Consider the following 13,841-nt stretch of genomic DNA (forward strand, 5'->3'; position numbering starts at 1 on the left):
TGAATTCTCAACGATTCGTTGCCAATTCTATAGTTCCTGAGGGTGGGTCCAGAAGCTAGTGGGCTCCGGCTCCACTCCCTAGGAGCCCCTTACCACTCTGCGCTGCTGCCTCTGTGTCAGGAGCTGGTCTACAAGGGGAGACAGTTTAAAAACCAGCTTCCCTTGTGGACCAGCTGCCTGTCACCCCGTGCTTCTGCCTCTGATAGAGAGGCAGCAGCGCAGGATGGCAGCAGCCCCTGTCCAGGGGAGGGGCTGAGCTCCTGGACCCAGCATGAGCTGGAACTGAACTGGGCTGCCTGGCCGGATGGCTCCTGATACACTTTTAATGCAGAGCTGCAGCGGGGGAGGTCCCAGATCTGGCGAGAGCTGGGACTGAGCTGGGCTGTTGGCCAGCCTGCTAAAAAATTTACTGGCAGGTGTGGGCGGGGGGCAGGGCCAGACTAAGGGGTGGGCTAGCTGGGCACCTGCCCAGGGTTCCAACCTATGGGAGGCGCCTGATGGCAGCTGTAAGGGGCACGCAGCGTCTTTTATAGCTGCTATCAGGCACCGTGCGCCCGGCTCCCGCAGCGCTGACCCCTCCATCCCCACGGCGCTGGCCAGCAGCGCCCTTCCCCCCATGGCTGTGGGGCCCTGCACTGCCAGGCGTGGCCTGCTCCGGGCTGCGCACCAGCAGCGGTGGCTGGGCTGGGCTGGGCAGCACATGAGCTGTTATTCCCACGGGGCGGGCCCGTGCGCCCAAGGGGGGGCGGGTCCGCACATGCGCCATGCGACCGGGGTCAGCACCCCAGGCCCGGGACGTCAAAATGGCTCAGGCCGGCCCTGGCGTGGGGGAATGTGTGTAGTCTACAGCATTAAACTATAAGCTTTTGCTCATCGGTTAATTGGTTAATCGACTACACTCTTATACCCCTAATGAGCAGATGTGGGGTGTTAATTGCTGTCAGAGGAGCAAAGCAAGGTGTGTTCATCTCTTCGAGGGCTTCTCCATCCCCAAAGCTGACATGCTATGTACACTCATGTTAGCAGAGGCACTAAACAGTTGGTGGGGGAATTAACGGAGGCATTTCCAGGTAGAGGTCAAGGTGAGGAGATAAGGCCTTTCCTAGGTGTACGCCTGTATCCAGATTGCTCTTTCAGGAAAATCTCTTGTTCGAGAGCTTCTCTCCCAGAGAATGAATAGCTCCAGCTGTCACTGCCTTCCCCTAGAATCCCCTCCAAGAGACTGTCTTCGGCACAGTGTTTTCTGCATGCGCCGTCACCAGGCTGTCTCTTACTCTGAAGCAGTTTTCTCTTTCTGGAATGGCCTCTGTGGTTGCCATGACAGTGGCTGGCTTAGTAATAAGGCAAAGGTGAGGAGCCTGTAGGCTTAAGGGAGACACCGTGTGGCATCTGATTGAACGACTCAGTGATTTTTAGTTGGGTAAGAAAGTATGGGAGCAGCCAGGCCCCCGTTTCTTGCCTGGACATAAGAGAGGCATTTGCTCTGGAGCTCTGGGGACAGATGCTCATATAAAAAGAGAGATGCCTTCATTTTACTAGGTCGGTTCCAAACGGTGGCACAAAAGAACTTAAAGTGGGCTGCTTCTATTGAGACGATCCACAACTTGGAGTATTCATCTTCATCATCACTGGCCACTGTGCTCTTAAGCATACCCGCTGGGTATGCTTTCTAGGGTTACCAGGTGTCCTGGTGGGGGAGATGAGGATTTAAAGGCACAGGGTTTTTTTTTTTTTGCTCAACAAGTTTGGTCCCCTTTTTTTCTCTTAACCAATTTTTTCCCAGCCATGTTTGGTATTTCTTGTGAAAGTATCTGGCAACCCTATCTCTGACAACTGGCATTCCCTGTCCTTGCTGTCTGTTAATGATGCAAAGGGCTCTCTTAACCAGCTGTCTGAGGACCGAGTTACAGAAGGCTTCAGAGCCGATCAAGATCACTTACTGAACTGTGACGAGGTAAGGGAGTTTTGTAGTTAACATTTCACTCTCCTTATTCACTTTAAGACCAAATGGAGCTTCCGATTTCTCACCATCGGATAAAACTTTATCAGTATCCTTTTAATTACTTAAATACTGGCAGGTTTTTCCATGCCTTGCCTTGCTTCTTAAGAACATAAGAACGGCCATACTGGGTCAGACCAAAGGTCCATCTAGCCCAGCATCCTGTCTGCAGACAGTGGCCAATAACAGATGCCACAGAGGGCGTGAACACAATAGGTAATCATCACACGATCCCTCCCCTGTTACCCATTTCCAGACAAACAGAGGCTACAGACACCATTCTTACCCATCCTGGCTAATAGCCATTGATGGACCCAACCTCCATGTATTTATCTAGCTCTTTTTTGAACCCTGTTAAAGTCCTAGTCTTCACGACCTCCTCTGGCAAAGAGTTCCACAGGTTGACTATGTGCTGCATGAAGAAAAACTTCCTTTTGTTCGTTTTAAACCTGCTGCCTATTAATTTCATTTGGTGACCCCTCTTTCTTATATTGTGGGAACAAGTAAATAACTTTTCCTTATTCACTTTTTCCGCACCAGTCATGATTTTATAGACCTCTATCATATCCCCCCCTTAGCCTCCTCTTTTCTAAGTTGAAAAGCCCCGACCTTTTTAATCTCTCTTCATATGGGACCCATTCCAAAACCCTCATCATTTTTGTTGCCCTTTTCTGAACCTTTTGGCTCACTCTTTTCTTCAAGGGACTGCTGAAATGTGAAGGTACGGGTGCCAGTCTTACATTGCACCTGAAAGCCAGTTTCTCTAAATAGAACAAAACTCTTCGATTAATCTGTTGTAACCTTGATAATTCAATATAAATAGATGATTAGATATTTACTAATGCGGTCCCTCAAATGTAACTGAATACATACAACATCCAAAAGAGATTCCCCCCACACCTCTTGGGTGCATATTTCTAATGTACAAATCCCATAGCAAATTACTGAAGACTGTGGGCAAAAAGGAGGAAGAAAAGTTGGAAGAAAAAATGCTAATATAGCTTTCTTTTGTGTTGGCTGGACTATAGTTTTAGCCTTGCAAATGGACAGTCTAGAACAGGGCTACTCAACACACGGCCCGTTTGTTTGCGGCCCATGGTGCAGTTTGGGTTTACGTGGGTCTCAACATATAGCCCACGGGTGGAATCCTTTGAACATAGCCTCCACTGGGAACATGCTCCACCACAATGAGGCGTCTCCCAGATAGGGCGAGCATTGAAAGACGCAAGCGGACGGGCTGGCTGAAACAGACGTACCGGATGTCGATGTTTCTAGCCCCTCGGAAGGAGGTGCCGGGAGTGCTGGGGCATTGTGGGAAATGCTGGCTTCTTAGCCTGGTGGGCAGAGCCTGAGAGGTGCTGACTGGCTCACACTGGCCACATTTGGGTCGATGCCGCAGCTTAAGGCTGAATCTTTGTATTCATGCCCGTCAGTGTGAAAGAAGCTATTTGCATATATTTGCATATATATTTGCATGTAGATGCAACCACACTTAAGTTGCAGCCCTCAACATGTGCTGTGAGTATCATTGTGGCCCCCAGGACTTCCAAAGTTGAGTAGCCCTGGTCTAGATTTTAGGCCAGCAACCAGCAAGAAACTGGGTGAATACCATGTCCGAGTCAATGCATACAGTGTATACAACTGCATTCGTGGTATTAGCATCACCCGCACAGCAGCTGTGTCGTACTTCATGTCAATCACAGATCATGGCTTCCTAGGGATGCACAAACAATGAAACCTACAATTTTTGGTTTGGGAGGGAGTGTGGTTTGGTCATGAATGAATAAAGCAGGGGGACTGGATGTCAAGAGTCTATTTCCAGCTCTGCTGTGGACTAGCTGTGTGGCCTTGGAACATTCATTGAAGGCCAGATTTTCAAATGCTCAGTATCCACAATTGGGGCCAGATTTCCAAAAGAACTCAGCACCCAAAATGCACCCGATGTGTTGAGTGATTTTGAATATCCTGGCCTAGGAATGACTGAGTCTCATTTGAAATGGTTCCCCACCCTCCACCCGCTCCTCCTGCCACAGGCTAATTGGAGAAAAATGCTTGGGGCCTGGCATGCAATGGAATAGCACAGACAAACTTTCACATTCAAAATAGTTTCCATCTTAAAATAATGCGAACCAGACCCAATTAGCAATTATCCCTTATTTCTTATGAGCAAACAGAATTCTAATTAGCCTGATTCGTGCCCCAAACACCTCTTCAGATTGGCTTGGAAATTAAGATATCAGTTGGGCTAGTAATTATGGTTTACCGTCAAATTATCCCCCCCAAAAAAACGGTTAAATTGGCCACGGCTATGTTTATATTTGTCTCACAGCCGTGTCCAATGAGGACTGTGAAAGTAAATACAAACAACCAGGAAACCACTCAGAATCCTGTGCCAAAACAGCAATTCAGGGTTGAGAGCTAAGAAATTGTAGCCTGGGGCTGAAAGGACCAACTCACCAGGCAGGTAAAGTTTAATGTGAACTGAGCGCACACCTTGAAGTCGGTGGGCATAATTCACTGGCTTGTGGCAGAGCTGGTGCAAATGGACCGTACAGGCAGGGGATCTGTCATCGTGGAGATATTTCTAATATACGAGCGTCCCTGACCAAAGCAGGATTAATAAAAAATCCCAATTTCCCCTCCACCCGCCAGCAGAGATCACAATCCATGTGCAAGGGACAAAGGGGTAGGCATGTGTGACGGCGCGTTGGGGGTTCCCCGTCTCCTGCACCCCGAAATGGCACAAACAGACTGCACCAGCCAGTGGAATTGAGGGTGGTTTATTGCTCCTCCAGCACAGCGCAGCACAGATGTAATCTGGTTACAGGAACTGGGCTAGGATGCCTCAGGCCCCCTTGAGATGGGGGAGACTGGGCCCCTAAACTCCAGCCCCTTCCCCTAGGCTCTCCTCCATGCCCTCCGACAGCCAGCAACCAACCCCCTCACTTCCAGCCCTGCCCCCCAGCCAGGGCAGCATCCACCTTCCTTTGTTCCTCTCCATGGGGGGTGTCTGGCCACTGGTTCAACAAGTTTGGCATTACCTCTGCCTAGTGAGGTTTTCCCTGCTGGGTCTTGCTCCAGACAGCAGGGGTCACCACATCCCAGCAAGTACCCCCACTACGTCACAGCATGCATGTCCCTTTAGGACCAGAGGGTGTTGGTCACAAGCTAGACCAGCCCTAAGATGCTGTCACCTGTTCCAGGGAGAAAAATAGCCCCAGCAGGACCAGAAAAGCAGACAAGAGGTTAAGGATAACAGACAGGAGGAATTATGAAAAAAAAAGTTATTAAAATGAGACCAACACAATCCAGAATTCAGATTTCCTTCACTGCAGCAAAATTACCTTTCCCCGTAATCAATTCTGTCTCCATTGGGGTGTGCCTTTACCAACAGAAGTGGCTAGCCAAGATAGCCTGTTGTGTAAGGGGTACAAAGGAGAGAGAGTGTAACCTCCTTGAGACGCTATTTACAAACCCATATGAGAAATGCCTTAACGAAAATGTATGCTATAAAAACCTTCAATGGCTGCTCCAGTGAGCATGAAAAGACAATATGTACAAAAATAAAACTTTCCCCTCACAGCCTTAACTCTGCCCCTTGCAACACAGTCCTTAAATCTGTAGTTACATATAATTTGTCTAATAAATATGAGGTATGATATGTGCCTTATGAAAACGTATGCTAAAAAAAACCCTTTAACAGCTGCCCTGGTGAACATGCACAGAGAAGAAATGGAAAAATAAAACTTTCCCCCCATAACCTTAGCTCTGCCCCTTGTGTGTATGAATCACTACAATGCAGTTCTTAAATCTGTAGTTACATATAATTTATTTATATATATACACACACACTGGGGTGGTGCCTCTTGCTCATTACACTCTCCAACCCCCATCTCTGGGGGTGGGCAGCCCTGGCTCCCCCAGCTGCCAGGGAGGGTCAGGCTGGAGGGAGGTAACCCTGGCCTGCCCCAGCTCTCTCCCCTCAGCTGCTGGACTTCCCACCCGAGGCCAACCCATGCCCGGTTTTCCCACCTTCCCGCTGCCAGGGGGATTGGGCCAGGCCGACGCTGACCTGGCTCTCTTCCTCCAGGAGTTGGGGGACTGGGCCAATGCTGAGGCTCTCTCCCCCCAGGGAGGGTCCGAGGCCACCCCAGCTCCGACTTTCCCCCCTTTCCCTGGCCCTGAGGCCACCCCAGTTCTTGACACACACCCCCGGCCCTTCCCCCTGCATCAGCCCCAGCTCTTTCCCCCTGCCTCCGGCCCCGAGGATGCCCATGCTAGGGTTGCCAGATGGTTTAACCACAAAGAATGAACACCCCCCCTCCCTACCCCCCAAAAAAATTCTGTCAAGGAAAAAAAACAGGAAGACCAAAGTTGTTGAGCAAAAAAAAAAAAAAAAGAAAGAAGAACCCCAGCAGCAGTTATTGAGCAATAATAAATAAATAAACAGCATGGCCCATTTAAGAAGAGGCTTTTTTGCTGGTGGCCATCTTGTTTTTCTGCTCCAGCCACAAAACAGCTTCCCTGTGGAACCAGATAAGTGGGGTGGGGAGCCCGGCGAGGGTCCGGGGACTGCACCCGGTTGCTGAGTGTGTGTAGGGTTGCCAGGTATTTTTGGCTCCTGGCAGGGGAAAAAAATCAGAAAATACCGGACTGTCCGGGTCAATACCGGACTGTCCAGGTCAATACCGGACTGTCCGGGTCAATACCGGACACCTAGCAACTCTAGCTCTTCCCCCTCCCTGCCCCTTTTCTCTCCCCCCCCCCCCCCACTGGCCCTGGCTCTTTCCTCCCCCAGCTGCCAGGAAGTGGGGCCAGGGCAAGGCTGCCCTAGTTCTCCCCTGAAGCTAGGTTGTGTGTGAAGGGGCTGGGGTGCAGGGAGGGGATATGGCTCCCACCCCCCTACACCACCAGAGCGGGGGAGATGTTGGAGGGGGGGGAACCGCTGGAGGACGGGGGAGGTGGGGATAGGATAGGCCATACGGCTAGCGGCCTCTCCTCTCCCCCCCTTGCTCAAGCATCTGGGGGGGGAAAGGGAAAGGCCATGGACCTCCCCTGCCCCCCCCCCCCGGGCACCAGGGAGGGAGCTGCTCACGTGGCAGCCCAGAACTGGGGAAAGGGAGGGCGGAGGGAGGGAGGGAAGGTGGAGGCAGGCGGGATGCAGAGGGGCGTGATTACATCACGGTTGTCCTGCAGGAAAAGTTTATATGTTTAAGGTGATATAACTGCTCAGACACCTTCCTTAGGTGTAATCCAGGGGCTGTTCCAGTTAATTACAAAGTTAATTTAACTGTGGCGTAGATGGGAAACTAGCCAATTTCATTATGACTGTTTTAAACTTAATATTCGGCTGCTGTCTCAGTCCAGTTTTTCTTACAGAATTAGCACTGGCCTGCGGTGCAGGGGTTCTCAACTAGGAGTCTTGTGCTCATGGGGAGGCTGCAAGCAGGTTGCGGGGGCAGGTGGGGGGAAACTGCAGTAGACTTGCTGGGGCCGGGTGCCAGAAACCGAAGGCCCCCCTCATGGGGTGGAAGCCTGGACCCTCAAGTCTGCCAGTGAGGGCTGAAGCGGATGCCTGTGCAACTTAGCAGAGCAAACCAGCCTGCTTGATACACCCTAGTGCCGGCCCTGGATTTTATATGTGATAGCCAGTTGTTGTGGCACTGATGGGCCCTGGCGTTTTTATAACGGGCTTGGGGAACCTAAGGCCCGAGGGCCGGATGTGGCACCCAGCTTGCCTGGATACAGCCCCTGAAGTTCAGGGGCCCCCCAGCATTGGGGAGCCCATGCTGGTGCTATGGCCCTCTGCTGCCCCCCGTGGGGCTGGAGCACACAAAATCTACTAGTCTCCCCCCCCCCCCCAAGCTCTGGTGCATGAGGGGAATGTGAGGAGGGTCTTTCTCCTCAGTTGGGGGTCACATCGGTGAGGGTTTTGTTTTTGGGGGTGTTTTTTGTTTGTCTTTTTCCTTCCCATTTGTGTGAGGTCCCCACCCAAAGAAAGGTTCCCCACCCTTGTTTGTAGCATGTTGCAGGGAGGAGGGGCTCAGAAAGAAAAAGCCGGGGGGGGGCCCCGCCTTCCCCCAGGGAGCACGTCGTTCTATATTTGCCTGACTTCTGAATCAGCACCAAGTCACTCAATATTTCATTATGCGGCTGAGGCAGCCATCCATGCGTGCCCAGCCCGGCAGGCCTTCCTTTGGGAGACCGGCGGTACAGAGCAATGCGTCTGGCTGCTGCCTTTTGCATGGAGGCTGGGATAAAAGGTCCCGTTGTCTGTGAGGTGGCTAGGAAGCAATTGCTGGGAGGGGATGATTCTCAGCATGTTGGATTAGACACTGTTTGCAAAGTGAAGAGACCCCCGAAAGGTAAAAGGAAGCACTACAGCGCCTGGCTGGCTGTCTGTTGGCTGTCCCCAAGACACGCTTCCTTCCTGCTGTGGATTAGAAATTCACAAGACAGCACATCTCCAAGGGTTAGACCCACCCAATTGTGTCTTTAGATCAGCAGTTTGCAAACTTTTTTTCTCAGGACCCAGTTCAAGAAGAGTGTTGATGCTGGCGACCCAACACAATTTGACTGCAGTGTGGGGCTGAGGATGGGAGCTCTGAGGTGTAGGGGCCGGGCTCTGGTTTTCGGGGGGCTTGCCTTCAGTGGCTTCTGGTCAGCAGTGCAGGAGGGAGACTATGGCAGCTTCCTGCCTCTCCTGGCACTGCAGACTGTGCTGTGCCCCAGAAGCAGCCGGCAGCAGGTTCCCAGTGCGGAGCCCCCCTTCCCTGCCCAGGAGTCGGACCTGCTGCTGGCCACTTTTGGGGCTCAGCACAGCCTGAGGTGCCAGGAGAGGCAGGGAGCTGCCTTAGTCTCCCCTCCCCCACTGCTCACTTGATCCCCCTGCAGCATCGAGACCCAGCACCCGACATTCCACGCCCCGGCACTGGGCCGCGACCCCTAGTTTGAAAACCCCTGCTTTAGATCCCACATACAACGTTTAGAATTGTGACGTCTGAATCAGCCTGTGTCAGTTTGAAAAACTAACAAAAATGCTGGAAAATAAAATTCTTCTCTGCTTTTCCTGGCAGCTGGGGCTGAGGGGGCCACCATGCTGACCTGTCTTCTTTCTTTGTGCTGGTTGTGGAGCCTGCAGCAGAGCTCAGGTGAGGAAGAGGGTGCGGGTGTGTGCACACACACACAAAGAAAGCCTTTGTGTTCCCCTTATGCCGACACAATCATGTGCCCCTCTGGTCCCTTGGCATAAGAACGGCCATACTGGGTCAGACCAATGGTCCATCCAGCCCAGGATCCTGTCTGCCAACAGTGGCCAATACCAGATGCCCTGGAGGGAGGGAACACAACACGTAATCCTCACATGATACTTCCCCTGTCTCCCACCTCCAGAGAAACACAGGTTGGGAACACCATTCCTACCCCTCCTGGCTAATAGCCATGGAAGGACCTAACTTCCATGAATCTATCTAGCTCTCTTTTGAACCCTCTTAAAATCCTAGCCTTCACCACATCCTCTGGCAAGGAGTTCCAGAGGTTAACTGGCATACTTCAGATATAAATTTTGGAAAAATGAACATTTTCAAAAGGGGGGGGATGGCATTTTGTTGTTCACGTGTGCTTAACTGTTATAAACGTTTTCTGGGTGAATTTCTAGAGTGTGATTTTCCTCACTTGTATCATGCTCAACACTCCAAATCCCACTACTCACAGACACACGGTTGGTCTCTCCACCTCTTTGAGCAGCAAAGATTTGATAGCTCGGAGAGTACTGTAGGAAATGAGCCATAATACCAAGCTTTAATCCCCTTCGAGGCTAGCTTGCAGAACATACTCGTACATGTTCTGCAGAGGGGTCATCAATAATTCAAATGAAGCGATAATTGCAAGTATGGCCACCATAAAACAGGAAGAGATTAAAGTCAATAATAAGCCAGCTTCATCTGTCATCCAGAAGACATACTCTGAAATGTAATAGCCAAAAGGAAATTGTTAGTATAATAGCTTGTCCCACTGTCTCTAGAATGCATTGTGGTATTTCTGCCCAGTTCAGTAAGAAGAATCTAGGACACAGACAGCACAGAATAGAACATTTGTATTATAATCATTCAAACTACCTGTTTAGGTCTGTCACATGAAAAAATAGCTTTCCCGCCCCCACGTTGTGGCCTGGCACAGGCCAGCCACAGAAGCAGCATTCCGTTGATGAGATTAAGTTGTTAGGGCCCTCACTTATCACCTGCAGACTGAGGCTTTGTATATTATGAGATAATTTCCTGGTGTGTGTACAACATGCTATTTCAGCTTGGCTCCATTCAAGCAGGACAATTTCCTGTGGCCAAGAGGGGCGAAAGTTACAATCATATCATAGAAAAATACCCGCCTGGCCGGGTCATCCATCTGGCTCTTTCAAAGGAACCAGTCAGAGGAGGTTGTAGCAGATAACATATTGTGCGTGCGTGCATGTGTGTGTGTATGTAACAGATATACAGGGTGTGTTGGTGTGTGTGTAGCAGATATACAGGATGGGGAAGTGTTGCAGATATTCAGGTGTGCGTATGTGTGTGTAGCATATATACGGGGGTGTATGGCAGATATACAGGGTGTGCGTGGATGTGTGTGTAGTAGATATATGTGTGTGTGTGTGTGTAGCAGATATACGTGTGTGGATGTGTAGCAGATATACAGGGGGCATGTGTGTGTGAGTGCGTGTGGATTTTGGTTCAATTTCTATTCCATGCCCATCCTTAAGGGTGTTGATGGACTCAGTATAAGGGTATGTCTACACTAGCTCATTAGTTTGAGCTAGGTAGGCAAATGAGGGCAACCAGAGTTGCAAATGAAGCCTGGGATATATTTGCCTACCTAGCTCGAACTAACGAGCTAGTGTAGACATACCCTAAGAATTTGAAAGGTCGCATGGATCAGTATTTTCTTGCTTGCATTCAGTCTGTCCCTCACCTGGGGATATGCACCCCTCCACTGGCTATGCAGGCTGCGGCAGCCATGGAGAGGTGCTTGTCACCGGACCCCAAGGTGCTGCAGTGAGAGTGGGCTGGTGTTTTCCTCTTGCCCCCTGCATCCTGAACCCTTCATCCCCTGTCCCACCCCAGAGCAATGATTTAAATGAAGAAAAACCAAACTTCTTTTGAGCTGAGGACCTGAGCAACATCAGGTAAATCTTCTAGTCATTAATAAAGAAGAACTTCAGCTCTTCTGTCTGACTCAATCTTATTTGGAAGGAAATTTCTGTCACTGCTGGTCTAGCCTTGCCCCCTCTGAGATCATCGGGCATTTGCAAAAAAGCCCCTCTTATGCAATGCCGTTACACCTATTACTTTTCAGGAAGAACGGCATTGCGCAAGAGGGCTTTTCTTGCGCAAGAAGGGGCAGTGTAGATGCTCCTTCTTGCGCAAGAGCCTCTTCTGAAAAAATGGTGGCTCATTGGGTATGCAAATGAGGCTCAGCGATATTCCACGCTTAGCCTCATTTGCATATTACTCGCGCAAGAAGCCGCGAGTGTAGACATAGCCTTTGAGTGTGTCTACACAGCAGGGCTTAACTCAAAATAAGCCACACAAATTGAGCGATGTCAGCTTATTTCAAAATAGCTTATTTTGAAATTGGGAGCATCTACACAGTACTTATTTCGAAATAGAGCCCTCTTTCTCCGGCTTCCCTTACTCCTCCTACAATGAGGGTTCCAGGAGTCGGCGAAAGAAGTCTTCCAGCTTGACAATATTTCAACATTATTTCGAAATAACTGCCTGCTGTGTAGATGTGGAGTAAGTGATTTCGAAATAATGTTGCTGTGTAAACGTATCCATTTCCTTTCCCTCTTGTAAGTTGCTAATTCAAGAAGTTTTGTGATGTGAGAACTGCTGACCTCAACTGCAAAGTTGTAACCAGTAAATGGGGAGAGGAGGGTAATTATATTGATTGTGACAGACTAGCTGGCTGTCACACTCTAATTTTTTTTTTTTTAAGGATTCCTTTGATGAATCTTTAGATGACAAAATCATACTGGGGTTTTTTTTTTCATCTTTTATTGCTGACCATCTCAATCCACTTCTGGGTTTTGATAAAGTATGGTCATGTTTGACACAGGAACTTTGTGTTGATTGCAGAATGTGTCTAGGCTGTTTTGTTCTCAATGGATATTTGAGGATTTTAGCTTTATTACCCATCTTCACTGTGCAGGGCCAGCCTGAGCCATTTGCATGCCCCGGGTCCCAGGAGTGCGATGCCATCCCCGGGAGTGCGACGCATGCACAGCCCCGCCCCTGGGCACGCGGTGCCCCCTGCCCCCAGGCGCCCAGCACATGCGTGGCACCACCCCCGCCCGGCCCGCAGCCCTGCGTGGTGCCCCCTATAATGGGGTGCCCCCTAAAATGGGGCACCCCGGGCGGTAGCCCGGTTGGCCTGTACCTTGGGACAGCTCTGTCACTGTGGATTCTGATTTGCCCACACATGAAGCCAAAATTTGCCTAGGTTTTCCATCCAATATTTCACTTTCAAGCTTTAATCCATCTTCTAGGTTCATTGTCCTTCCCCTTCTGCACCCACAGGACGCGGCGACAACCAAAGATGGCTGTGGAGGGCAGGTCTGCAGGGCTCTGGATAAACAGTTTTCTTTTCCCTGAATAAACTCTCAGGCCGTGTGTAGACTGGCAAGTTTTTCCGTAAAATCAGATGATTTTGCGGAAAAACTTGCCAGCTGTCTACACTGGCCGCTTGAATTTCCGGAAAAGCACTGACGATCTCATATAAAATCATCAGTGCTTTTCCAGAAATACTATGCTGCTCCCGTTTGGGCAAAAGTCTGTTTCCGAAAGTCTTTTGCGCAAAAGGGCCAGTGTAGACAGCACAGTACTGTTTTCCGCAAAAAAGCCCCGATTGCGAAAATGGCAATCGGGGCTTTTTTGCGGAAAACCGCATCTAGATTAGCCATGGATGCGTCTCCGCAAAAAGTGCTTTTGCGGAAAAGCATCCTGCCAATCTAGACGTGCTTTTCCGAAAATGCTTTTAACAGAAAACTTTTCCGTTAAAAGCATTTTCGGAAAATCATGCCAATGTAGACATAGCCTCGGAGTCTGCTGCCCCATAATTAAGGCAGGCAGACCCCTGAGGCTAGATAATAGCTGGCCTGAAGGAGCAGGCTAATCAGACACCTGCAGCCAATTAAAGCCAGGGGAGCTTCTTTAAAAGGTTTCCCCCAGGTGAGGAAGGAGAAGAGGGACGGACTGAGAGGAGAGCTGTTTGTGGAGAGCTGAGAAGGAAAAAGATTCATTCGGGTACCAGAGAGAAGGTACTAGTGGAGCATTTGGGGAAGTGGCTGAGGGAAAAGGCTGCTGTCTTGGGACTACAGGGAAAAACCCAAACAGTTGCCACTTCCTAGGGTCCTGGGGCCAGACCGTGGAATAGTGGATGGGCCTGGGTTCCCCCCAACCTCCCCAGACCTCAGAAAGACTTGATTCTGAGAAAAGGAGGTCCAGGATTGTGGCGGGATCATTGACTTTGCTAGTGCTAAAAATGACTCAGTAAGCTGTAACCCTGACCTCTAGAAAACCATAAGTGGCAGCGTGAAGGGTCACAGCAAGCCCCGGAGGCGCATAATAACCGCAGGCCCCATGGGGCACAGCCAGAACTTTGCCACATCATCGCATGGTTGTGAGTATGCATTATATGGGTGTTCACATTACTAAATGAGGGTATGTCTACACTACCCTCCTAGTTTGAACTAGGAGGGTAATGTATGCATACCGCACTTGCAAATGAAGCTCGGGATTTGAATTTCCCGGGCTTCATTTGCATAAGCGGGGAGCCGCCATTTTTAAATCCC

The sequence above is a fragment of the Pelodiscus sinensis genome, chromosome 29, assembly GCF_052426305.1.
Source record: "Pelodiscus sinensis isolate ZL-2025 chromosome 29, ASM5242630v1, whole genome shotgun sequence".
Classification (NCBI taxonomy): domain Eukaryota; kingdom Metazoa; phylum Chordata; order Testudines; family Trionychidae; genus Pelodiscus; species Pelodiscus sinensis.